At 40.5% G+C, this 25,892-nt stretch overlaps 1 long non-coding RNA gene across 1 annotated transcript; it reads right to left on the bottom strand.

Moving 5' to 3' along the window:
• Nucleotides 1-13,117: 13,117 nt before the first annotated feature.
• On the bottom strand, nucleotides 13,118-25,399 carry LOC109450137 (uncharacterized). Its single transcript, XR_012494024.1, has 2 exons — nucleotides 24,933-25,399; nucleotides 13,118-14,392 (listed from the first exon to the last, which is right to left on the bottom strand). It is a non-coding gene; the product is annotated as an uncharacterized LOC109450137 (long non-coding RNA).
• Nucleotides 25,400-25,892: the final 493 nt, after the last annotated feature.

Here is a 25,892-nt window from a genome sequence, read left to right as displayed (position 1 = left end):
CATAGTAATCAAAACAGCATGGTACTGGCATAAAAACAGAAACATAGATCAATGGAACAGAATAGAGAGTCCAGAAATAAACTCATGCCTATATGGTCAATTAATCTACAACAGAGGCAAGAATATATAATGGGGTAAAGATAATCTCTTTAATAAATGGTGTTGGGAAAACTGGACAGATACATGCAAAAAAATGAAACTAGACTACCTTCTTACACAGTATACAAGAATAAACTCAAAATGGATTAAAGACTTAAATGTAAAACCCGAAACCATAAAACTCCTAGAAAAAAAAATTGTAGTAAACTCTTTGACATTGCTGTTAGTAATATTTTTTCTGATATATTTCCTTGGGCAAGGGAAACAAAAGAAAAAATAAACAATTGGGACTGCATCAGACTAACAAGATTTTGCACAGAAAAGGAAACCATCAACAAAACAAAAAGACAACTTACTGAATGGGAGAAGATATTCACCAACGATACATCCGATAGGAGTTAATATCCAAAACTTATAAAGAACTCATACAACTTAGTGCCAAAAAACAAACAATCCAATTTAAAAATGGGCCGAAGACCTGAATAAATACTTCTCAAAAGAGGACACACAGATGGCCAACAGGCTCAAAGTTACTAATCATCAGAGAAACTCAAATTCAAACCACAATCAGAGATCACCTCACATCTGTCAGAATGACTATCATAAATAAATCAACAAACAACAAGTGTTGGTAACAATGTGGAAAAAAGGGAATCCTTGTACACTATTGGTGGGATTGCAAATGGGTGCAGCCACTATAGAAAACAGTATGGAGGTGCCTCAAAAAAATTAAAGTAGAATTACCTTATGACCCATCAATTCCACTTCTGGGTATTTATTTGAAGAAATTCAAAACACTAATGTGAAAAGACATGTGCAGCCCTATGTTCACTGGAACATTATTTACAATAGCCAAGATATGGAACCAACTTTAGTGCCCATCAATAGATAATTGGGTAAAGAAGAAGTGGTACATACAAATATACACAATGGATTATTACATAAAAAAGAATGAAATCTTACCATTTGTGACAACATGGATAAACATAGAGGGTATTATGTTAAGTGAAATAAATCAGACAGAGAAAGACAAATACCATATAATCTCACTTATATGTGCAATCTAAAGAACAAAATTAACAAAAAACAAAACAGGAACAGACTCAGAGATACAGAAAACAAACTGATGGTAGTCAGATGGGAGGGGTATTGAGGGGCTGGGTGATAAAGGTGAAGAGATTAGGAGCACAAATTGGCAGTTACAAAATAGTCACTGGGATATAAAGCACAGCGTCGGGAATACAGTCAATGACTATGCGTGGTTCCAAGGGGAGACTAGACATAAGGGGGGACCACTTCGTGAGGTATATAAATGTCTAAACACTAAGCTATACACCTGAAACTAAAATAATATTGAATGTCAACTGTAATTGAAAAACAAAAAAGTTTTCAAAGGTGGGGCCACAAACCAATGAGTTAACTTTCCTTAGGTAACTTGTGGATGTCATCAATATTAAGGTTTAAATGGATGCTATTTTTTGCTCCCTTTATTAGATTAATAAACTTATTCATTATAAATCTATATGAAATTAAGTTAATTATATATACACATGTGTACTGATACCCAGGCATACATGCAGAGAAACTCTATACCAACCTATAATAATGTGAAAGCTTATCTCCATAGAGATCCCAGTAAACCAGCTCCTCCCAGTATTCAACCCCTGAACTTGAGCTGGCCCTGTGACTCGCTTATGACTGAGTTTACAAGCCCAGACCATAATAAACTGGCAGCTTCCATTTCCTATGTCTTGGCAACTAACTCTTAAAGTCCTGGACCTTCATGTAAGAAATCCAACTAGGCCCCATTGGCTCCAGTTGTCCCCACCCTCAGCTATTGGAAGCAGCATAGCTGAGGCCCCCAAAAACACAGGCAAATATGAATCATCCTTCCTGTGCCCTGAATTCCAGATCCAACAGAATCACAGATACAGAATAAAATATTTTTAATCTACTAAGTGTTATGTAGCTTATAATCTGGCAAAAGAAAATTGGAACAATCAGGAAAACTCTGTACATAGCTGAATATTTTCATTGGGAGCGGAGCGCTGAAAGCTATTCCCATAGTGCGGCTGCTAGAACACACACATCCCACTGATCCATGAAGCTGAGAGGAAGTAGGACATCAGGAAGGCTGGCATGATTCAAGCAGATGGGCAAGGGGAGTATGGTGTCACCATGGTGTCACGACCCACCCGATTCACAGTCTGGAAGGCCATGATCGTGAGCAGAGAACCTGAGAGGCCCAGGTCGGCTGCGTGTACACACGGGCTCCTGGGCACTGAGCTCAGCGTCACCTGCAAGGCCTCCTGAAGGTCACACAGAGGACCAGGCTCACCAGCAATGAGGTCCTGGAGCAAAGCCAGCTGCCTGGTCTGGATGAACACTCCTCATTGCACACAGGGCGGAACAAACACAGAGAACACCACGACCTGCAAGAGCTCCCGGGTGTAGCAAACTGGAACGAGGCCATCACAAACTGGGCAAGCATGGCTCCTTCTCTCATGACACCCTGAAGCACTGCCTGTCACCCCACAGTCCAGTTAGGAGCTACAGGGAAGCCTCAGCAGCAGCAGAAGGTGCCAGCTGAATGTTTTCTGCTACAGAGATTGTAATGTCTCATGGCACAGAGACTCAGAGAGGAAAACAGTGTGAGAGCTGCTAGCACTGATGCCGGATCTAAAACCAATTGATGTGAGTGAACGCACTGAGATGGAGCTGTTCATCTGGCCCCTTCAGCCAGCTCTGTACATTCAGTATAAGCACCAAGCATTTATTGAACACTTACCTTGTGTCCTACTTTTTCCGGGTCCTCTAGGAGGAGGCAGTCAGATTTCTGAAAAACAAGGTGCCAGCAATCAACCACGACGGTATGTCTACACCAGGCACACACTGTGATTCGATTAGTGAACTTCATCAGTTCAACAAATGAGTGTTATAATGTTTAGTGAACAATTTTTTTAAGTACCACCTATTTGTCAGGTACTGTGCAAGGAGTTTAAGATCCAAGGGGGAGTCACGACACCTGGAAACTGCACACATCATAAAGGGAACTAAACGCCAAGGGAAAATACAGAAGGAAGAGATTCATTTAGACTGGGAGATCTGGGAGGGCTTCAAGGAAGAGCTGGCCTGTGAACTGAGACTTAGGACAGATGAGGAGTATTTCAAAAAGCAGATGTGAAGGAAACATACGTTCAAGACCAGAAAGAAAAAGGTACATTCCAGGCAAAGTAAGCAAGAGGAACAAAGGAACAGGGGCCTACAATAATATGGGGTGTTTGTGGAAGGGGAAGCATAAAGTGGCAAGAGAATTAAGTGAATGAAAGAACTGAAGGAGGACTATAGAAAGCAAAGCTGGAAGGGAAATTGGGGCCACACGATGAAAAGTCTTCAATGTCATGTTTCGATAGGTGAAATTAATTGTATTATAAGAAGTGCTAAGTTGTGAGGTACTAGGAATTACAACAAGACCAATGGGAAAAAAGTACAAACTTCTAGTTATAAGATAAATAAATCCTGGGTATATAATGTATAGCTTGGTGACTATAGTTAACTATATTACACTGCATATTTGAAAGTTGCTAAAAGAGTAGATCTTAAAAGTTCTCATCACAATGAAAAAATTGTAACTACACCAGGCTAACTAAACTTATTGCAATAATTTCACAATATATACATATATCAAATTATATTATACCTTAAACTTATACAATGTTGTATGTCAATATATATCAATAAAACATGAAAAAGACATAGATAGATAGATAGATAGATAGATAGATAGATAGATAGATAGATAGACCATCATTTCTGGTATCATTTATGGTCAGCTTTTGTTCAGCACTTAACCATAAAGAGTTATTTCCCATTACTCCCTTTCTCTCTATAATCTTTTTGTGTGTGTACATATACCAGGGGTGCCAAAAAATGTATACACATGACTTGTATTCATCTTTTGTTATCAGTGTATATTGAGTATTACAACTTTAATACAGTTTTTTCCTTTCTTAAAATGTGTATACATTTTTTTTGGCACCCTCTGTATATTTTTCCATCCCTTTATCATCCACAAAAATGTATCTTTTTTCCTATTTCATGTTCTCCTCAGAAACCTGAAATAGGGTTTACTTAAATGAGTTTTCTGTTTTTCATTTCCTAGTGTAACTTGATTCCTCAAATTTTCTCACCTCCTTCCTACCCCGCTCCCATCTTCCATGAATAGCCATCTCTAACATCTTTCCCAAAATAAATGTCCAACTCTCCAACTACTTTGCTCTTCTATCTTGTCTTCATAGATTCTTTTCAATTACTGCCAGAGTGTGTTAAAACCTATTTAAAACGTCATTTTACTAATAGGATATTTGCCTTTCTTAGTCTCCAATCTAAATTCTATCAGCTTGTGATCATATTGCCCAACCTCCTAAGGTTTAATGCACTCCCCTCTGCAAGCTTGGACCTGGGAGCGTGACCTGCCCTATTCATGTTCTTTCTTCCAATAATGTCCCCATACTACCACTAGCACAGATTTTTAACTGGACTAAAAACAAATGAGTTACCAGAGGTATAATATAGTCTATGGCCTATACTTTAAAAAAAGGAAGACACTGCCTACAGAGAATGTCATAGGACATCCTGTAGAACTTAAAGGAGTGGTCTTTCGTCTGTTCTCCTCATGTATTTCCTAAAATAATTTTTTCAATTATGTATTCAATTTCACCTTTTTAAATCAATACCTAAGTTTTGTCATCATAATTTTAATTGGTTGAAAGGATGTTATTTCCAGTGTATCCTAAATGCTGGCATTATAAAATAAAAGTGACATCACCACTTTATACTGGTATGTACACCATGGCATCTAACTACAATAACAATTAAAGCCCATTATCTTCTATTTCCATAAATGTGAACAACCTCATTTTATATCCTTTTTTCCTCGGGAAACTTATATTTCCACTCCATTTATCCTCTCAGCATTTTTTCTTACTGTGACATATTTTCATGCTTGAAATTCTTTTGTTGATTGTCCTACTTCTCTGCATCAAAATATGCACATAAATTTAATTTTTTTCTTTTAACCATATGGCTTTAAAATGTTAAGAATTATTTTGGATGAAGTTGTCATTATGATTATTATTAATACACAATCAACATAACAAATATATCACAATCTTTATAAATAAATATTAAATATAAAATATGCATGTCTTAATAAGATGAGTGTGGCTATTTTGAGTGTTTTGGGTTTGGTTTTGTTTTACTTTTTGTGTCTGAGTTCACTTACTCATTGCTTGGAGAGAGCATGCACTATCAACTCTACCTCTGGTTTTTCCCTCTAGATTGTTCACATGAGCTAGTGAAAGTGGAAAGAGGAGTTGTGTTATAGCAATGACTCAATTTTTTGAACACCTCCTATGTTATATGCAAAAATTATATAATGATCTATTTTCTAACATACATTTGTTAAAGTATCAGCTAACAGCTCAACAGAACCTCATCTCATTTTACTGAAAGCAAGTAATTGGAACCCACCATACTTGCAAAATGACTTGCTGCCCTGTTCTTAGAGTCATTCCCCTTTTCAGTTTTGAGGAAGTATATAAAAAAGCTTTTGCCAAGACTTAACAAAATATTATTGTTTACACCCCTTACTCTTTTACTTAAAAGTACCTTATTTAACCAACATATTCAGAGAGCGAGGAATGTTTTTAAATCACTCCTGAGGCTTGCACTATCTCTAGCTTCCAAGGCTGCTTGCTACTAAAACATTTCCCTTCCTGAGAAGGCTCAGATTCTTCTAGAACATAAGCTATTCATGAAAAATTGTCTCCCAAACACGTGCTTTGGGTATACTTTCATCAAACCCTTGGAGTTGTGGATTAGTTTATTCAATTTGCGGAAAATACTCACCATACAGTTTAACATGCAAAGTCATTCTTCGTTATCAACTCAATCGGCCAAATAAGGCTTCTTCCTGTTAAGAAAAAGAAAAAAGCTGACTTCATCTTTTTAATTCAAATGAACATTTTCAGCAATCCCTATAACACCCAGTTCCCTTCTAAATTCCATTCATGCCAATACTGACATGGGTCAAAACACAGGCGCACTTCATATTATTGCATTTTGTTTTATTGCACTTCACAGATGTTCCATTTCTTACACATTGAAGACAAGACCCTCCACCAGCAAAAAGATAACAGTTTGCTTTATTGTGGTCTGGAACCAAACCCGCCATGTCTCTGAGGTCTGCCTGGGTCCTGTTTCCAATACCACACTTTATCTTTACAGACACAAGAATATAGCAGGAGAAACACAAAGCTCTTGTTGGGTTGTTGGTGCTTAATAAAAGAAGGGTTTGCTGACACCAGTATTTCAAGTTATGAGCTTGTCTGGGGTGATGGCATTTTGTATACTTGTAGCACAAAAGCACTCTAGGTAGAGGCATGTCTTATATTTATAAACTGAGGGAAAGGCAACTGTAGAAGAGAGGAGAGAAAGGAGAACTAGTCTCATGTCACAATAGCAGGTCCATGTTCAGGCAATTTTAGGAAAACTTGTTCTTTCACAACTGTGTCCCATGTTTCCCTTATATAGTCTTTGGTTCTCTCAGCAATGCATGTGACTCAGCTGGCATAGTGTAAGTTACCTGTGGGTACTGTGAGGAAAAAAAGAGTGGCCTCCTAATGCCATCTTGGTGCATGATCAAAGGAAGGTCATTGAGGTAGAACAGCTACACTTTCTAGACAACTAGGGCACACAATTCTGTTTTTCTAATTTAAAGAATGTTATCTTTACTTCCTCTGGTGATTAGAGAGCATTTATAGTTCTGCATTAAAATACTGTAAATATAAAGGAAGAGTGAGGGAAATGCATAAATTTAAGAACAAGAATAACTCAGCATGATAGACAACTCAAAAGATGCTTGCTGCTTAAAACATCTAGGATTTTAAAGTTTCTGCAATAAAAACTGTGGCCCTGCTTCTTACTTATAATGATAATGGTTGTTAATTAGAAAAGCAGTTGCTGCTGGGAGGACAACAAAGGCCATTTTGAACACTAATAAAGGGAAGCTATCAAGTATATCCAGCTTATGATTTACAAATATAAAAAACTAGGGTGGAGGATTTTTGTTGTTGTTTTTTTTCCCTGCTTATCACATATTATTTCAAGTCAAGTGGAACATTTGATTTTGAGAGGAAAAAAAGATCAATTTAGCTTTTACTTTATTTTTGTTCTATTATCCCATATTCTAATTATACTTACCACTTCAGTATGAACAGAGCAATAGCAATAAGCAACACTATAACAAAAGTTCATGATTCCTGCAGACAATTTTGTCACAAGTGTACATCAACACAAGAGCCACTAGGCAGTGTAAAGTGCTATTTGTTGTACAAAAATACGAAAGCTAAAAACAGAATATGTGATTCTCGCATTCAAAGAATTCCAAACAATACCATGAGGAAAGTAGAGGGAATCTGTTATTTATAAAGATACAGCTGATCAATCAGTAAGTTAAAAAATTACTCCCAACATGTTATTCTGTATATTTGAGTACATATCATTTTTTGTCCTAAACCAAATTGTAGGACATAAATGCAAATGCAGTACGATACTATTTCAAGAAACTCTGGTTTCACACAAACAGTAATTGGCAGTTGCTGACCCAGTTCCTCCCCTCACCCCACACGTAATGCACTCCCAGCCCTCCTACTCCTGATCTCACACCGTCAGGCTCTCCCGAAACTGCTGAATTTTCAAAGACAAGTCCTGCAGTGCTTGTGGGTCAGTCACAGCAACCAGAGATGAGGCAAAAATCACAGAGCTTGTCCTTCTGTGATATACCTATAACTGGGACAAACCAAGCATGAACGTGTCCTCTCACCCTGAGTGCCACCAGGAACCAACTTTCCATATTATGCATCTGTACATGTCACCTAATTACCACCTACCAAGGGAATCCTTAGGCCATCAAAATTTTTATCAGTAGCTGCAGCTGAGATTTAGAGGGATAGGCAAAACCATAACTATTTAGAATTTTGATTAAAAGCCTACTAAAATAAATTCCCACTCACCTAAGTAGCTGAATTTTAAGATTACAAATATACTAAAGAAAAAGAGAAGCCTATTGTTCAGACTCTTCAAAAAAATTTTTTTCCTGAGATAGAAATGTTGAACAGAGAAACTTCTAAAGGTTGTCTTAGATTTTTTTTTAACAGAATATAAATCCCCAACTGGGAAATGCCCTGTCTCCCCAAAAATAAGACCTAGCTGGACCATTAGCTCTAATGCATCTTTTGGAGAAAATATTCATATAAGAGCCAGTATTATATTATATTACATTACATTATATTATATTATATTATTAATTATTATATTATATTATATTATATTATATTATATTATATTATATTATTAGACCTGGTCTTACATTATAGTAAAATAAGGCTGGGTCTTATATTAATTTTTGCTCCAAAAGATGCATTAGAGCTGATTGTCTGCTAGGTCTTATTTTCGGGGAAACACGGTGTACATGTAGATGATGGGGGTAGGAGGTGGAGAGAAGAGTATATACACGCTCACTAAAGTTGCCTATACTGTCTACACTCTAAAGGATTTTACCAAAACAATAGTCAAGTCTTTATTCTCATGCCCTTGACATGTTCTCTTATGCAAACACCTCCTCTGTGCCAAATGATTTGAGAATGTGCAAGTCTAGGGTTTACATATGGCACATGCTTATGCTAAATACCTGACGTGCATAACTTGCAAAGTACAGAAGTTTGAACATTCCAAGATATTGTTTAGCAAGTCAATTTAATGGGAATAGAAGAGACCTTTGTTGTCATTTCCATTCTCACTGGAATCAATTAAAGTAATTGTGTGTCCACCAAAGGCCAGAAAAAGTAAATATTGGATAGGTACTAGCACCAGAGCTCAGCAGTGAGATTTGAGTCAATTGTATGTTGGCATAGTCTCTGCGTAACTCAGTTTTCTTAAGAGCTGCGTACAAGAGGGAGCAATGTGAACTAGATGAAAGCCCAGTAAGGTCGTCTAGTAGGATTTGCAAAGAGTAGTGATTGATGAGTCCATGTCATCTTGAATGGAAGCCTCCAATGTGTGAGTGGAGGGGTTCAGAACAGGCCTCCCAAGACGTGCCACTTTGGCATGTGGATTACTTTAAGCTGAAGGCAATAGAGAACCTGCAGGCTCACAAGAAACATTTACCTGTCTCTAAAAGAATTTAATTTGGGACTTTGCCCATAATAAGAGTTGTCACCAGAAATAATTTTTTATGACATATCTCTAGGGCAGTGCAAACTTCTAATTATTAAACATCTGCTCTTCTTACGGGCCTGAAAATGACCTTTCTCCCTTCTGAAGCCCCACGGCATCTTACCTCATCCTTAGTTCAGAATGTCATATATACCTCATTTTAACTATCTCTCACTCTTTTATATACGTGAGGTTCCTATATACACGTATGTAATCAAATTTGGTTATTTTATCTTGTTAATCTCTCATGTTGATTTAATTAGACCAGCTGGTAGAACCTAAAGGGGTAGAGAAAAATTTCTTCCTCCCCCTACATGAATATGTGCTTATATGTGTGAGTGTATGGATATGGGGGTGGGGTATGTGTGAGTGGATGGGTGAGCGGGCTTAATGGAGAACTAATACATACATGATGCACACACATACATGCATTGTTGCAAATTTTCCTCCTCTCTCTTCCTTACCCCACACATTAATGCTTCATCAAGTCCTTTTAACTTCTCCAAAGCATTTACCCAACTTGTTTACTTCTCACCATCTCTATTACTATCATCTGATTGAAGCCATCACCACGTCTCACCTGGACCACAGCAAACACCTCCTAGCCAATTGTCTCTTTTGATTCTCACTCCCTGCAATCCGTTTTCCAAACAAAGCCAGAATGAGCTTTCAAAACTTAAAATAGATTATTCTACAATCAAACTAAAACTCCCTACCCTGCTTGACAAAGCTTCCCGTCTAGCTCCCACTTTAATGCCTTTGAACTAGCTGTGCCTTTTGCCTTAATGCCTAACACACACACACACACACACACACACACACACACATTTTCATCCTTTAATTTAAACATCATCTCAGCAGAGTCCTTCTCTGATCGTTCAGTTTTAAGTAGCCATCCCTCACATCATCCTATTTTAATTCTCTGCACTCCTTCAATAGAGACCCAGGCGACAGACATAGCCCCACTAAGTATTTTAAGAGAGCATGTCCTATGCTAACTAGGTACCTAGTTGTTAACTAGGTAATTGGAAAGACAAAAAGAGAACGCTAAGGTACGACTACTGGAAGTAGGTTTCAACGCTAGGGCTGGAGAAACAAATGAAAGGGTTGGAATTATTCAAAAGAAGCCAGCTTGGAATACGGACCTGGCAGAGCTGAAATTATGACCTCAGAGGAAAAGGCTACAGGGAGGCACTGCTGCTGCTGCTGCCTGAAAAAGCCTGATGGAAGTGAGATTTACAGGAACTACCAGCAGATAGGAGGCACAGGATGCAGATAGAAAGGAACAAGTCCCTTCACCCCACCCCTGCCCTGCCTTGCAGGCTCTCTCTCTTCTCTCTCCATTGGTAGATCTAAATAGGGATCCAGCTGACAAAGCAAAAATGTGATTTGCAGTCCCATCTTCAGCAACACAAAGTGAGTGGAGAAAGGTAGAGTAGATAAGGGTTTGGAGGCCAAAGAGCTTGATAACCGGCACAAGCACTTGTCACTTTTATTTTTCTTATCTATTCATGTATGCATTTGTTTGTTGTTAGCCTCTCCCTGCTATTAAATAGAGCCATATGAAAACACCATTTCTGAAATTCAAAAAACTCGTAAATATTAGCAATTTCACTAACCAGTGGTTCCACCTAATAGATTATTAAGTTCCTGTGGGCAGGAACTTCATCTGTCTTCTTCAATAGTTTATGCCCAATACCAAGATCAGTATCTAAACATTTGTAAATAAATTATTGAATTCCTGATGAAGTTTTTAACATTAAAACATAAAGAATATAATTTCATCTTTCTCTGATAATTTAAAACATACTTCAAAATCTTGCCTCATTATTACTATATCATGGTACAGTGTGAAAGTTAAAAGATGTGTAGAAGTGATGATAAACAGAATGTCAAATAATACAAAGTTGACAGTATAAGATTCACAATTTAAAGGATACTAACCTGGAAAGGCACATATAAAATGCTTCCTTGAGGTCCAGTCTGTTGGCCTTAGAGTTGAACTACTTTTGCACACAGGCAATCTCAACCTAATTTTTGGAAAAGCAATCAAAACCCTTACAAAAGCTCCGCCCTGTCTCAACTGCAGGTGCCACTCATCAAAATTAAAGTTCTCTCAGCCTTTTACTGTCAAAATAAATAATCAATCCAAGGTTTTCCATTCAAAGTTGGTTTCACTTGTCAACTCATGGTCATTGGTGTTGATTCAACACTAACAAGAATCCCCAATTTGGGGTGTAGTAAAGAAAGAAACTTTATTCAGTGCCAACAGCTCAGCTGTGACATAGCACAGCTGTAAGAAAAGCGCAACAGTGTTACAGCTGAGTTATGAGACCGTATGGGGGCTGTGAAACAGCATGGCTGAGAGGAGGCCCTAGATCTCTCCAGCTAGACAACTCTTCTCTGCAACACGCCAGTCTGTTGTGGTCTGCCCTGCCCTGCTCTACTTGCTCTTCTCCACTCTGGTCTGCGGAGATGTCTTTAGTGTTTCATCTTCAGTGTTTCAGCTCCAACCAGGGAAACGCAGTCTTCAGTGGAAAGAGAATGCGCTCCCGGAGCCAGAGGAGAGCTGACTTAAATAGACAGAAGTCCCCGCCCCTGACCCCTGATTGGTCTGTTCTCATGCAAATGAAGACTCCAAATCTTCCCAGTTTGGTCCAAAAATCACTGTTCTGATTGCTCAGAATGGAGCCTCTCTGATTGGTTAGTGAAGATGCTGATGGGGATATAGATGTGCAGCTCCAATAAAAGGGGAAAGTCTCAATCCTATTGGTTGAAATACTATTTCAGGAACTCCTTTATAAGGGCTGACTCAAATGGCAGAAACACACTGCAGTTCAATGTGAGAGACAGGCAGCTTAGTACAGGCTTCTCCCTGAAGTGCAGTTGGCGTGAGAGGCCCCTGTTTAGAAATGGCTGCTAGGCTCTGCTTTTAAATTTCAGCCCAGTTAGCTACCTGAAGCCCTTCTCAGTAGGTATCTCCTTTCTCAGGGTCCACACACTACATGCTCTCATACATTTCACACACAGACATAAAGGGCTTTGAATCACTCATTAGCCCCTGTTTAAAAACAAAAAGAAAAGATGAATTCACCTTTGATAAAGGGGAATGCAAACCATTTCCCCTACTGTTCCATCCCATAAGGCCAATAGGATTTCAAAGTTAACTATCTTCACGAATGCCACCTGGGTTGGTAGTTAAGCGCATGGAATAAGGAGCCAGACTGCCAGGTGAAAGGCAATCCTGACTCTGAACTTTCTTAGTTGTTTCATTTGGGTACAACTTAACCTCTCTGTGCCTCAGTTTCCTTATGTATTTACTTTAAATAATAATAGAACAATTCATAGGGTAGCTATGATTAAAGTGAGTTAATATAAGTAAAATACTTAAAATCATTAAGTGCTATGTATACCCTATGGTTCTTAATTCTAAATATCTAAGAATCCCCTGGAGTGCATCCTACAACTACAGATTCTCTAAACCCAGCTCCACAAATTTTAGTTCACTGCATCTGGAGGAGGTCCCAGAGATCTGCCTATTTACTAAGCAGCTCAGGTAAATAAAGGCAGGCAGTTCCAAGACAATAAGAAACACAGGTCTACAAACTTAAAGGCAAGGTACAGAGGACCAAATGCCACCCTTTCCAGCCAAACCCAGCTCTCTCTGATAGCTCAGCATACATTCACTACCAACTGGGCACACCAATTTTAGCTTTAAAATTCCAAGAAGAAAAAAAAAGTATACATACACACACACTCTTTTATTACATGTTTCTGGGGTCTGAAATGATGGGTTCTACAACACTTTCTGGGTGAGTTTCCACAGCCCAACACTAAATAAACAGCACATTCTCCTGTCTTCCACTAAAGCAGCTGGTCTTTCTTCTTCCCCATCTCTTGCCATCATCACAGCTCTCAAATGCTTATAAGTGGTTTCCACAGTCTCCTTAAATCATTCAACCGATGCGTAACAACATCTGGTTCTCCTTGTTTTCCCTCTAAGGCAAGTCTCTCTGGCCCTTAATCATTTTTATTGCTCTTCTTCTGCATTCCCTCCAGGAATTTGTACCAGGAACAAATCAGCAAATCATCATCACTTCATGTATCTGAAGTACCAAAGGATGTAACTCGCAGGCACCAATAAAAACACACAGTGCACTTGGAGGTGAAAACAAAGTTCCTAGTTGTCATTCAAATTTTATGCATGACAGCATCACAGGGCTTTAAAGAAAATGGGAGGGGAGCTGGTTGAGAGGAGCCAATGCCCATGGCCGAGTTCAGGGGTAGTTATTGTCACTACTGTCACATTAGTATTCAGAGTAACAACTGCAACAAACAAAAGGTATGGAAACCAAGGACACAGAAGATCATTAACTCCATGTAGAAAATGGCAAGTCCCAGAAGAAAACCCTCAGAAAAGGAAGTCAGCAAATAATACAAATTAGATGAGAAAAACATCAAGTATCCTCTTTAAACATGATTCCAGGGTTGACAGTTTTTAGCAAAGGTTTTTCTCTTAAAGATCTTCAATTGGTGGAGTGCTGACGGGAGCAGGGATTCATGTTCATTGCTTTGAGGAGAAGCTATTTTCAAGTCCTTGTACTCAGTTTAAACCAAGAGGGGGAAAAAATTCCATGGCTTCCTGCTTATTGACTGAGAGAAAGAAGGGGGGGAGGGAAGATGCTCTTCAGGAAAGCAGGGTACCAAGATGGCAGGGATTTAGTTGTGACTGGGTGGGCAGGCAGAGAACTCACTGTAGTTCTGGGTTTTCCCTTGGGGTATTTGCAGACTTGAACTGTAAAGCAGGAAACACCAACAGCCATGCTTTAATATGCCATCCAGGAGGAAGGATTAAGGATCTTCAGCCACCACACAGTCCCAGCCAGGGCAGGTTCCAGCTGAGAGCCAGGAGAAATCCCTTGGGAATTAGAGCTCCTCCTTAACTCCCCAGAAACCAGGACCTCTGGTGTGTCCAGGGACATCCTAGTTAGGAAATAGGACCAAGGGCATTTTATACCTGATTTAAAAAACAAAAAAGGTAGAGGCCACCTTAGTAATTATCTAGAAAAGTTCCTAAACATTCACTAATCATTCACTCATTAACATTTATTGAGCATCGAATAAATGTGTGCAATTAACAGTTCTGGTGGCTAAGGATACACCTCATAGAGCTTACACTGTATTAGGGACAAAGCTGGAGAATATCTGGGGGAAGAGAAAGCAGGAAGTGCAGAACCCTGAAGGGACATTGTGCTTGACTGTGCTTGCAATGTACAAAGAACGAGGGGACTAGAATACAACGGAAGTGTGGAGTGAGGGAGCTGGAGATGCATAGAAGATGTCCCAGAGGTCACCAGGGGTCAGATCAAACAGCCTGTTGAACATAAAGTATGAAAGTAGGACAATTAAGTTTGCGAACTTGTTGCAAAGATGTTGCTAACCTTTTTTGATATCAGAGGAATTATTCATTATGAATTTGTACCAACTGGACAGTTAACCAAGTTCACTATTTGGAAGTGCTGTAAAGGCTGTGTGAAAAAGTTAGACAACCTGAACTTTTCACCAACAATTCATGGCTCTTGCATCATGACAATGCACCAGCTCACAAGGCACTGTCTGTGAGGGAGTTTTTAGCCAGTAAACAAGTGACTGTATTGGTACACCCTCCCTACTCACCTGATATGGCCCCCAATAACTTCTTTCTTTACCCAAAGATAAAGGAAATATTGCAAGGAAGACATTTTGATGACATTCAAGACATCGAGGGTAATACAATGACAGCTCTGATGGCCATTCCAGAAAAAGAGTTCCAAAATTGCTTTGAAGGGTGGGTTAGGCGCTGGCGTCAGTGCATAGCTTCCCAAGCAGAGTACTTCCAAAGTGACTGTAGTGATATTCAGCAATGAGGTAGCAGTATTTCTTCTAGGATGAGTTCATGAACTTAATTGTCAGAACTAGTATGTATTATATGATGTGTGTGTATTGGGACGTGGGAAGGATGTCATTCCTTTGGCATAATCAAGCAATTTTGTTTTCTTTAAAGGGGATAACTGAGTACTCAAGGTAGTAAAAGTATAAATACTGCTCCGAAGGAAGTCAGAAAATAATTTAGTTGATAAAAAATAGAGTGTTTCAGAAGATGCCTTCATCCAGGGATTCACCAGATGCTACAGAGAAGTTCAGCTTTTCTTCTTTACTGCAAAGCCGGAATCTAAGGCATACCCTTTCAGTGTCCAGTCATTAACTTATCTTCTCGGGATATCTCAAGTCATATTAATTTTTCTCTGTAAAATTTCTATTGCCTTTGGTTATATTTTCCCTCCTTATCCCTGATAGCTGAACAGTAACTGCACATACAGTTATAAGTATGATAAACACATGAAGGTTATAAATATTTGTTGAACGAATGAACAGTGTATCTGGCCACGTGTAACACGGAGATGTGGTTCCCTGAGCCCAGTAAGATTTCTCTAAGAACTGAGGACAGTCTATATGTATTGAAGGCAAACAACCTAACTATCACCTACACCCTCCATAATTCTTTCTTGCAGCGGAAGACTTCCACTTGCTCCTTGGTACATATAATGGCACTGCTAACAATCCAGCAAGGACTTGTCCCCAAGCTGATGGGGGGAAAGCTAGACACTTTTTAAACCATTGAAGCCCTTTTCGGAAGAGGAGAAAGGGGTGTCCTGGTTCCTCTTGTAGATTATTCACACCAGAAATGCTGGACCATGACAACAGAAACGCTGAAACAAATAAACAAAAAATATCTCCATTGGGAGGCCAGGAATGAGACGATTGCACGCCTGTGTGTCTTTACTTTGCATCTTTTCAAGTCTTGATGGCGAATTTTTCTGTCCGATCGGTGAGGCCCTGTGAACACGGACGGGTCAGGATCTTCTCTTTTCTTCCAAGAGCCTCTTGCTCATCTGCAAAGTTGTCCTCCACGAACCTTTAAAAGATTCCTAAACTTGGAAGCTGCGTCCCCAACCCCCGCACCTGAGTCCACTCAGGTCCTCCTTTGCCTGGGTGGATCAGGCCTGGCGGGTGAGGTGGGCATGCGTCCCAGCCCCGCACCTAGGGAAAAGCCACGGAGAGCGCAAAATCTAGAGAAAGCTCCATTCTAACTCACCAGCCGGCACCTCAGGAACCGCTCCAGGTAAGGCGCTACATTCAACAAATAAAAATACAGGGCGCCTGTGTTTTACCTTGCAAACCTAGCATCGGAAAGCTAGAGAAGCCGGCAGAGGAGTGTGGGCATGGCATCAGGGCGTGGAGGGAAGGTTGGGGGGGGGGGGAGGGGAGGGGAGGGGAGGGCCAGTTCCCCGGACCCAGGGGCCCGACTGCGACCGCGAGGTGTGGGACTCACTTGAAGGTGCGGACGCAGAGCGGCCGGTAGGACTTGTGGCTGGTGTTCTCGGCCATGCCCTTGCCCCAGAAGTCGTCGGTGAAGATGCCCCAACCGAGCGGGGCGCGGGGTCGCACGACGGGGTTGTTCACGATCGCCCACACGTCGTCGTGCACGAACTCGCCCTGCAGGGAGCGGCCGTAGCACAGGAAGCTCGCACCGGCCAGCAGCGCTGCGTTCCGGACCCGCGACACCTCCTCCGCCCCACTGCTCAAGCCCGGATCGCATGCCCCGACCCCCTCCTCTAAACACACACACCCCCAAAATCCCGGAACCCACTCAGTTCCTCCCAAATTCGCAGCTTGGTTCAGCCCGCAGGACCTGCGTCCTCCAGCCACGAGGATTCGCGCGCAGGTGGAGGAGGGTTCGCGGCGCGGGGTTGTCGGGAGAGGCGAGAAGGGGCACCCGAGGTCCCGCCTGCTATCCGGCGATGCTCACCTCCCCTTCCCATCCACTACCCCGGGAACGGGACTGGGGTGGCCCTCACCCGGCGGGCACCTCCGGGCCGTGGTCAGGGCAGGCTTAGCAAAGGCGCGTCTGAAACGCCGGCACCCCTCCTTCTGAGAAAAAAAGTGGCTGCTGCCTCCGAGGAAGTGCCCGGCTTTTCAGCACCCCGGACAACAGCAGCGGCGGCGACCTGGGACACTCTCTCCAGCCCGACACCCGCGCTCACGTCGGTTCGCCCTCTCCGCATCCTCTTCCCGGCGCTGCGTCCCGCGATTGCAGCCTTGGGTGAAGGAGACCGCGGAGAAATGGAGCTTTCCAAGCCCCTTTCCGAAAACCACGAGAATGGGTTTCCCTGGCGGAGGGCTTCCTGCCGGTTCTGCCCAGTTTGTTCAGAGGCCCTCTGGCTTTTTTGCCTGGCCTCCCACTGCTCTGATCACACTGTAAAAAGTCTCAGGTTCGAGTTTTGGTTTGGGTCTGGACGATGAATTGATTTCTGAAACATTTCTCCTCGTTTTATTTATTTATTTTTTTTACTGAAACTCTTGAGCTAATACGGGAGATGCAGAGCAAATACCTCTTCCTTCTCCAGGTGGACCACTTGGGGCTGATTATTATTTTCTGGGCTTTGCACGCGTTGGAACTGTTCCTGCTACCCGTACGCAAAGAGCTGTGTGAACGTCCTTATCTTCAATGGTCGTTTTCTTTTTAAAATACTAGTTATAATCTATCAATAATTAGCTATCCCAGTGTGCTGCTCACTAGATATGTCTCTATTTGAAAGTCTGTTAACTCTTTCAGGTCCCCTATAAATGACCGTTGTTGCTTGTGAATAGTTTTGGGCCTCTGGTGAGCCTTCCAGATCCTCCTTCAGAACGGAAGGACTTATTCCCCAAGTTCCTGGGAGTTCTGCAGGTAGGAAACCCTCAGGTGTCAGTTCTCTTCAGAATCGCCATAGCTGAAAAGAGTCATCTCAACTAAGGTCACCTCCCCCTTCCAGGAGTAGCATGTATCCAATCCATGACCGATGGATTGTGGGTTATGAAGGCCAGCTTGACTCTCTTGCCCTAACCGAGGACAACTCTGATGGGCTATACCAGCTTCAGGTCTCCCCAAGGGGCCTTCATTGATGCCGCATCATGGCCCAGCTTCTCCCTGGGCCTAATCCCAATTTCTATCCCAAGACAATTTGTGCAAGACAATGTATACCCCTCAGGATTTGCTCCCACATTACCTCTGGTCACTAAGGCTGAAGCCCTTGGTAAGACACGTGTCCTCCTGAGGGTGGGAGAAAAATCCAACAAAGATTCAGAGATCTGTCATGTCACTGAAATATTTAGGCACCAAATAGCTAGGACAGCCCCTCCAACATAAAACACAAATTGCCTCATCTGACACCTCCTACCCCCCAAAAAAGGAAACATAATGCTTGGTAGACTTCTACTGGTTGTAAAGGCAGCATATGCCACACCTGGGAATACTAGTCCAGCTCAAACACTGGGATCCAAAAGCCTGCCAGCTTAGAGGGGCCCAAAGCAGGAAAGGACAGTGCAGCAGGTCCAGGCTGTAGCAAGCACCCTTACTCTTAGGCCATGAATCTGGATAGACCCTATGTTAGAGATATCAGTGGTGGGAAAAGACACAGTGTGCAGTGTTTGGCAAGGCCCTGGGGGAGAATCACAGTGCAGACCTTTCGGGTTCTGGAATAAGACCATACCGTCTGCAATAGTTATTTACACTTAACAACAGCTTCTGGTGTGCTACGGGGCCCTGGTAGAGATAGAGCGCTGAACCAAGGGGTACCAAGTGACATGGATTATGGTGATCTGTGTTCTGCTAGAAGACTGGACAAACATACGAGCATTCTGACGTATGATGGAAGTGATGCATCTGGTATCAAGGAGAAGTAGGGCCAGAGGTAGCAGAGCTGGCTTGTACTGGCTCGTAATTAAATTTCCAGGAATTTTGCAAGCCAGTTATTAAACACAACCATTATTAAAAATTACATTATATAAAACAGTCAATAAATTGTATTTAAAACAAAGGCAAGAAATACTCAAACTTTATTGATTCCTAATTATTTTACTATATTATACTATTACCAGTGCTTTGGGGATTATTTGTGTCTTTTGTGTGGTAGAAATACTTTTATATGGTAGAAATACTCTTTAATAATGTGCTACAGGACATCTTTTCACAACTCCACATAGGGGCATCATGTTGATATTTGAAATCAGCCACTTTGGAAGTATTTATACTATGTAAATTGTCAAGTGCTGCAAATGAGAGCTTAATTTATTGTTTTATTGATTGTTTGCACAGAATGTAATAGGAAAAATCTTAATGTAGATTAAATATAAAAGGGTGTCATTTCTATAGCCATTACACTGTGAATAGCACAAAAAAATTGAGGAAGTATTATTTCAGTGTTAGAAAATTGGTGTCCCATCTCGCCAATAAGTCACATCATTAGCAAAAGAGTCAAGGTCTAACATACATCTTTGCTGTTTCACTTTTGTCACACTCATTGAAGTAAATACAAATCCGAACTATATTCATTAGTCAATAGGTTGGCTATAGATTCATATTTCTTTTACATTGTTTGGTACAGGATAGTTAATAATTAACATTTACGGTACATGGAGATGCTATTCAGGGAACAAGTTAACAGTGAGGGCTTCTGTGGCCTCGTGCTCTGGTGGTTTGCGCTCTGGTGCCTGTAGTTGTGCCTTCAAAGGGTGCAGAAAAGAAAATTACACTGCCATTTCAAAGGTATGTTACCCGACATGCATAAAAACAATAGACAGGGCTCACTTACGGTAAAGGTTGACCTTTGCTAAGGAAGCTCTATAAGGCCTATGACATGACCACCTGCCCTGACCTGCCCAGTTAAGGATTTATAATCAAACCATCTTGTGTGGTTACTTTTGGTCACAGAGCTTGTAAGGCCTGCCACGTAGGGTGCCCACTGAGTTTGTCAGGTTTAGTATATGGCCCCTTTTTAGTTCTCAAAACTCAGCCAGACTGGAATTCCTTTGAGGCTTCTTTTGGTCCTTTCATATTCCATACCTTAAATTGCTTCATTCCAAGACTGTTCAATCAGACCCCCAAATTACAATTAATGAATGTGTGTAGCCCCTCTTACCCTTATTTTCAAATTTTCTTCAAGCCTTTGTTTGGATTTGGGCTTTCTCCCTGCCTCCTTTTGGCAGCTTCTAGAAAATAAACCCTTTCCTTTTTGCGTACTCCATGCGTTAGTGACCAATCTTACTGCACATTGGGTGTACGAATTTGTGGGTTGGAGTATACTGATACTCTCTACCTAGAGACAGCATCAAATCCCACAGGATGAGGGCTCAGTCCCACAAGACTGCCTCCAACTGCAAATTCAGGTGACCACCTGTGCTTCTGACTTACTGGCTATAAATGGGAGGTTTCCACAACCCCCTTCTCAGGTTCAATAATTTGCTAGAATGGCTCACAGAATTCAGAAAAACAGTTTACTTACTAGATTATCAGTTTGTGATAAAAGGATACAATTCAGGAATAGCCAGATAGAAGAGATGTATAGGACAAAGCATGGGGAAAGCGGTGTGAAGCTTCCATGCCCTCTCCAGGCATGCCAGGCTCCCTGAACCTCCATGTGTTCACCAATCAAAAGCTCTCTGAATTTCAACTAGAGATTTTTTCATGGAAGCTTCATTGCATAGATATGATTGATTAAGTTATTGGCTATTGATGGTTAACCTCCAACCCCACTCCAGTCCCTGGAGGTCAAGAGGGTGGAACTGAAAATTCCCACACTCTAATCATGTGATTGGTCCCCTGGCAACCAGCCCCCCTCCACCTCATCTTCTGGGGCTTTCCAAAACCCTTCTCTTTAAAATAAACTAAGGTGTGGTTGAAAGGGTCTTGTTTTGAATAACAAAAGACATCCTTTTACCTTAATAGCTCTTTTCACTTGGGAAATTCCAAGAGTGTTGGAAAGTCCAAGAGTTTTGGGAGCTCCATTTGGAGGAAGATCAAATATATGTTTCTTATTATAAATCACAATATTACACAGGTAAACCACCAAGGCCTGTAGAAGTGAGAGATGAAGACGAGAAGAATTTAGAATGGACAATGGAGGAGTTAAGACAATGAGAACCAATTGCAGCACTAAGAACAACTGTGAAAATGAAAGCTGTTTTTTATCCTACTGACCTTCCTCTGCCTCTCTCTTATAAAAATACACACGATTGCGTTTAGAGCTTTCAGGGATAATCCAGAATTATTTCCCCATCCCAAGACTCTTAACTTAATCACATCTGCAAAACCCCTTTTTCCAAATGAGGTAACATTTACAGGTTCCAGGGATATCTTTGGGGGGCCATAATTCAACTTACTCCAGGGGCCAAGGCTCTAGGCAGGCTCTTAACTACAAGGATATCCAGACGGCTGTCAAACTCTCCCATCACTTCCAATTCTAAAATGCTATCATTCCATGAAAATCAGTATTCTTAGAGTTATACATCATAAGAACAATATGGCAGTCTTGCCCTTATAGTTATTATCGTTTGGGGGATAACTTGGGAAGTTTTAACAACAAAGTTTATTGTTAAAAACTGAGGTGGGAAAAAGAAATAAGAGAAGATTGAAATAAAAACATAGACATTGAGAATAAGAAAGATAATTTGGAACCAAGGGAGTAAGAAAAAGGAGACAGAGGAAGTATGAAAAATTGTTTATACAATGAGCTGAGGACTAAAGTTTCCTAAGATGGCAACTGTGAATAAATTTCTTTCCCTGTGGAAAGTCTTTAAATCATCACCTCATTGAACACTAAGTAGCTGGGCAAATTTAATCTCTCTGCATTATGCAATGGGAGCTTAAATATTCTACTGATCCCGATTAGGTCACTTACAAGGAATGTTCAGGTTTATATAATCACTAGAAACAAATAACGATCATGTAGCATTTTTCCTTAATACAGAAATCTAGAGGAATAAATCTCTCCCTGTCTGTCTATCTCTCTATCTATCTGTCTGTCTATATATCTAGCTAGCTAGCTAGCTCTCAATCTCTCCTTGTTTCACCACAGACATAATGAAGGAATCTGAGCAGTTAAACCCTATGCAAGAGAATGTATAGGCATCTCTCTGCCTATGCAATGGAAAACTGCATCTGTGTTTTCTACTTGCTGGTCCTCATTTCACAGAGGCTGTGAGGACTAAAGAGATGGTGAACAGGATTCTCCCTCAGGGCCTAGTAAACTAGAAGAGCAAATTTACAAGTGCTCACCTGAATAGATTAAGGTATCCTAACCATATTGTCACAGCCCCTGAAGTGCCTCACTTCCTCCCAGAGAGTAGTTCAAGCATTAGATCATTAGGGAATTTAGAAAATGTGCCTGGCAATATAGTTAATAAATAAAATATTACTGATTAGGTTGCTTTAATCTCTCCCATTATGTGGCGAGTAGGAACTGAAAATGATTTAGGCCATAAATCCACTTAATCTAATTTGTAACAGAAAGCGTCAGATTTCATTTCCACAGTACGCATTTCTGTGCAAAGCTTCTAGCTGAGCACTGGACCAATCAACAGAGGAAGGGCCACTCCCTCTAGTTGCTTAAATAAAAAAACACAGTAATGTACAGAAAAAGGTCTGTGGTCCAGAGCAAAAAGCCATTGACCTTGGAGATGGGGAACCCAGGCTCTGTTTCTGGAACTGTCACTGAGGAACTCTCACCTCCCCCACCCTTGTGCCTACATTTCTAAATGTGTAAATGAGAAACAATGATGGGACAGTTTCTAAGATCTCTTCCCACTCTAAAATTAAAAGGTTCTGTTCTATATGTAAACCAAATGCTGTAGATTAATCAGGAAAGATGTAGCAGCAATACCAGTAGCTAATTTTTATTGAGTTTTTACTATGTGCCAGGCATTGAGCTAAAATCTTTACAAGCTGTGAACCATTTAAGCCTTAAAACAATGATTTCAGGCAGCTGCTATTATTATATTTCTTTTAGAAATGGGGGGGGGATTAAAAAAAGAACTTTACAAGATTACATAGCTAGAGTGGTGGGTGGGTCACATAGCTGGAAGAAGTGGCCATTCAAGTGGGATTTGAAGGTAAAAAAGACTGGTAGCAAATACAGGAACATTGTGTTTCTGGTATGTGTGAGGGATATACACTTCATAAATCGGTTGCAAAATCATTTATTTGACTCCATCTCCACTGCCAAGACCCTGCTTCAAACCATAGCCATCTCCCATCACGACTCCTGCACAGCCCCAACAGACTACCCTGTAGCTTCTCTTGGCATACCCATCCTCCGATCCAGAGTGATCTTTCCAAAACACCAATCTGAGGTTGCCTTTTCCTCAATAAATATTGCTGAATACATCCTGAAACTTGTAGATCATTCATGTTAAAACATGAGAAGAACTAATTGTGGGTGAAAAGAAAAAGATAAGGATGGTCTCAAAGGCAGGTAGAAGAATTTAAATATATGTAGGGAAACAAAGGGAACCTCTGTAGGTTCTTGACCCAGGAGAAGGCATGGTAAAAACCATTTGAGGAAATTAGTTCTATCAGTGGGTTTAGAACAGACTGACCAAAGGAGAAAAACCAGCCAAGGTGTTGTGGAACTGTCTCTATGACAACATAACCCCAATTTTTTTCAAGCTCTTCTACATTTCTAATGTTTCTATCAACTCAAATGTATAACTAGAAATCCGTTCTAGCAACAAAAAGAAACTTTAAAGAAAAACTTTTTATCAAATAGCTCCTTGGTGATGAGCATCTTTAAATAATTCACTTCTCTAATGTTCTATTATTTCAATATAAGGTCACATTTTATTTTTATATTACACATAATCATGGAGTAGACATTCGTTGGAATTAAGTCAAAGACCCAATTCTCAGACTCCACCTATATTTTACCTCCATAATATTATAGTAATGCCAATGTGAATGATAACTTTGTCTTATTTTTTAAATAATTTCAACATATAAAACACATTCCCTTTATTCCTAACCTGTTCATTCCAAGAAGAAACATGTTTTCTTCATCATTGCTCTCTATTCTAGGTCAGGGTAGCGCTCAGAAACACAAATATTACTTAAATCTTATACTGGACCAGGCAATCTGTACACGTTCCAATATGTGTTATTTTGGTTCAGTGAGCTTTCATTTCAATTATTTTTCTGCTGCATCTAGTTTCACAATATGATTAATGACCAAACTTGTCTTGCTCTCCCAACAATTGCCTTGAGAACTTGCAATACTAGATTTATTCACTTACTATAAATGCAAAACAGAGAGGCAATTTCCAATGTAAATGTTGCTCTTAAAATACACAGATATTTATCAATGGCTGTTTTTTAATCAATTTCTTAAATTTTGCACAGAGAAGTGTTCTATGTTCACTTTTAAAAATAAAATATTGTCTGCGAAGAGTATGAGATGAACACCATGTGCAAATTAAATGTTTTAGCTTAAGACGCCATAGAAACCAGTTCTCACACTTCACGTGTCCTCTGAATTCTACCTCAGAAAGACCAAGAATTATTTTCTCTGGGGGAAGAAATATGAACTAGGATTTCAATAATACAGTAATTTATAAAGTGAATGTCATGAATAAATTGACACCGTGTTATTCCAATGATCAACACAAGAAAGAAATCACAGCACTTTTTCCCCCTTGAATTCTCTTACCAAAAATCCACTGGAATCCAGTTCTCGGAATCTTTATACATAGGACTAAAGAGATGGTGAACAGGATTGTCTTTCTTCCTAACCTGATGTGGAACATCACTGCTGTTCCAAAGTGAGCAATATTCAGACCGCATTCCAGACTGCAGGGCCCCACAGCAGCTCTGGTCCCAGCTCAGGCTCAGCTTGGCTGAGCTGGCCTTCCTCTACCTCCAACTCCAGGTTCCAAATACAAAAAAGCTTTCATCAAGTCCTTCTACCAGCCTGGGCCTTTCTCACCTCTAAGCCTGCAGACACGTTGTTCGTGTTGGAACACTCTTAGTCCCTTTTCTGGCTTGGCTAACTCTACTTGTCCTTCAACTCTTTGCTGAAAGGTCACTGCTTCAGCAAGGTCTTAGTTGCCCCTGAGATTAGATTAGGTCCCCCTGCTGTATGTTCTCATAGTTCGCAGTCTTAGCATAGTAATGATCAGACGTTCGTTAATGTCTGCTTCTCTTTTAGACTGTAAGCTCTGTAAGAGCTGATTAGGTGCTCAATAAGATTTGATTGGCCCAACTATTTTAAGGATTAAATGAGATAAGGCATAGCGTACTTAGCCACACAGAACAAGGGTGTAATAAATAGACCCTATTTTTATTATAGCAGTTTACATGTTTGGTGCCAAAATGTTAATATGATGGCCATTGTATCAAGCCACTGGAACCAAACAAAGGTCACCGCAAAGTATCCCAGCTTAGGAAGACTGGGGTGGTTATAACCCTAGAAAAATCATCAAAGCCAATCTCAGTTGCCATGGTGTCTCACTGTCCCAACCTTTACAGCCCCAGTTGCCCTTTAAGAAAACTTTAAAAGCCTAATTTATGGTTCATTTCCACCTTTTAGTTAGAAAATAGTAAGTAACATGATCAAACAAGGTTAATGATGTACAAGATAATTCTGAAATAATTTGTGTGCTTCACAGGA

Source organism: Rhinolophus sinicus, linkage group LG02, assembly GCF_036562045.2.
Source record: "Rhinolophus sinicus isolate RSC01 linkage group LG02, ASM3656204v1, whole genome shotgun sequence".
In the NCBI taxonomy this organism is placed as follows: domain Eukaryota; kingdom Metazoa; phylum Chordata; class Mammalia; order Chiroptera; family Rhinolophidae; genus Rhinolophus; species Rhinolophus sinicus.
Note: the sequence above shows the minus strand (reverse complement) of the source record. Positions and strands in the feature narration are given on the sequence as shown.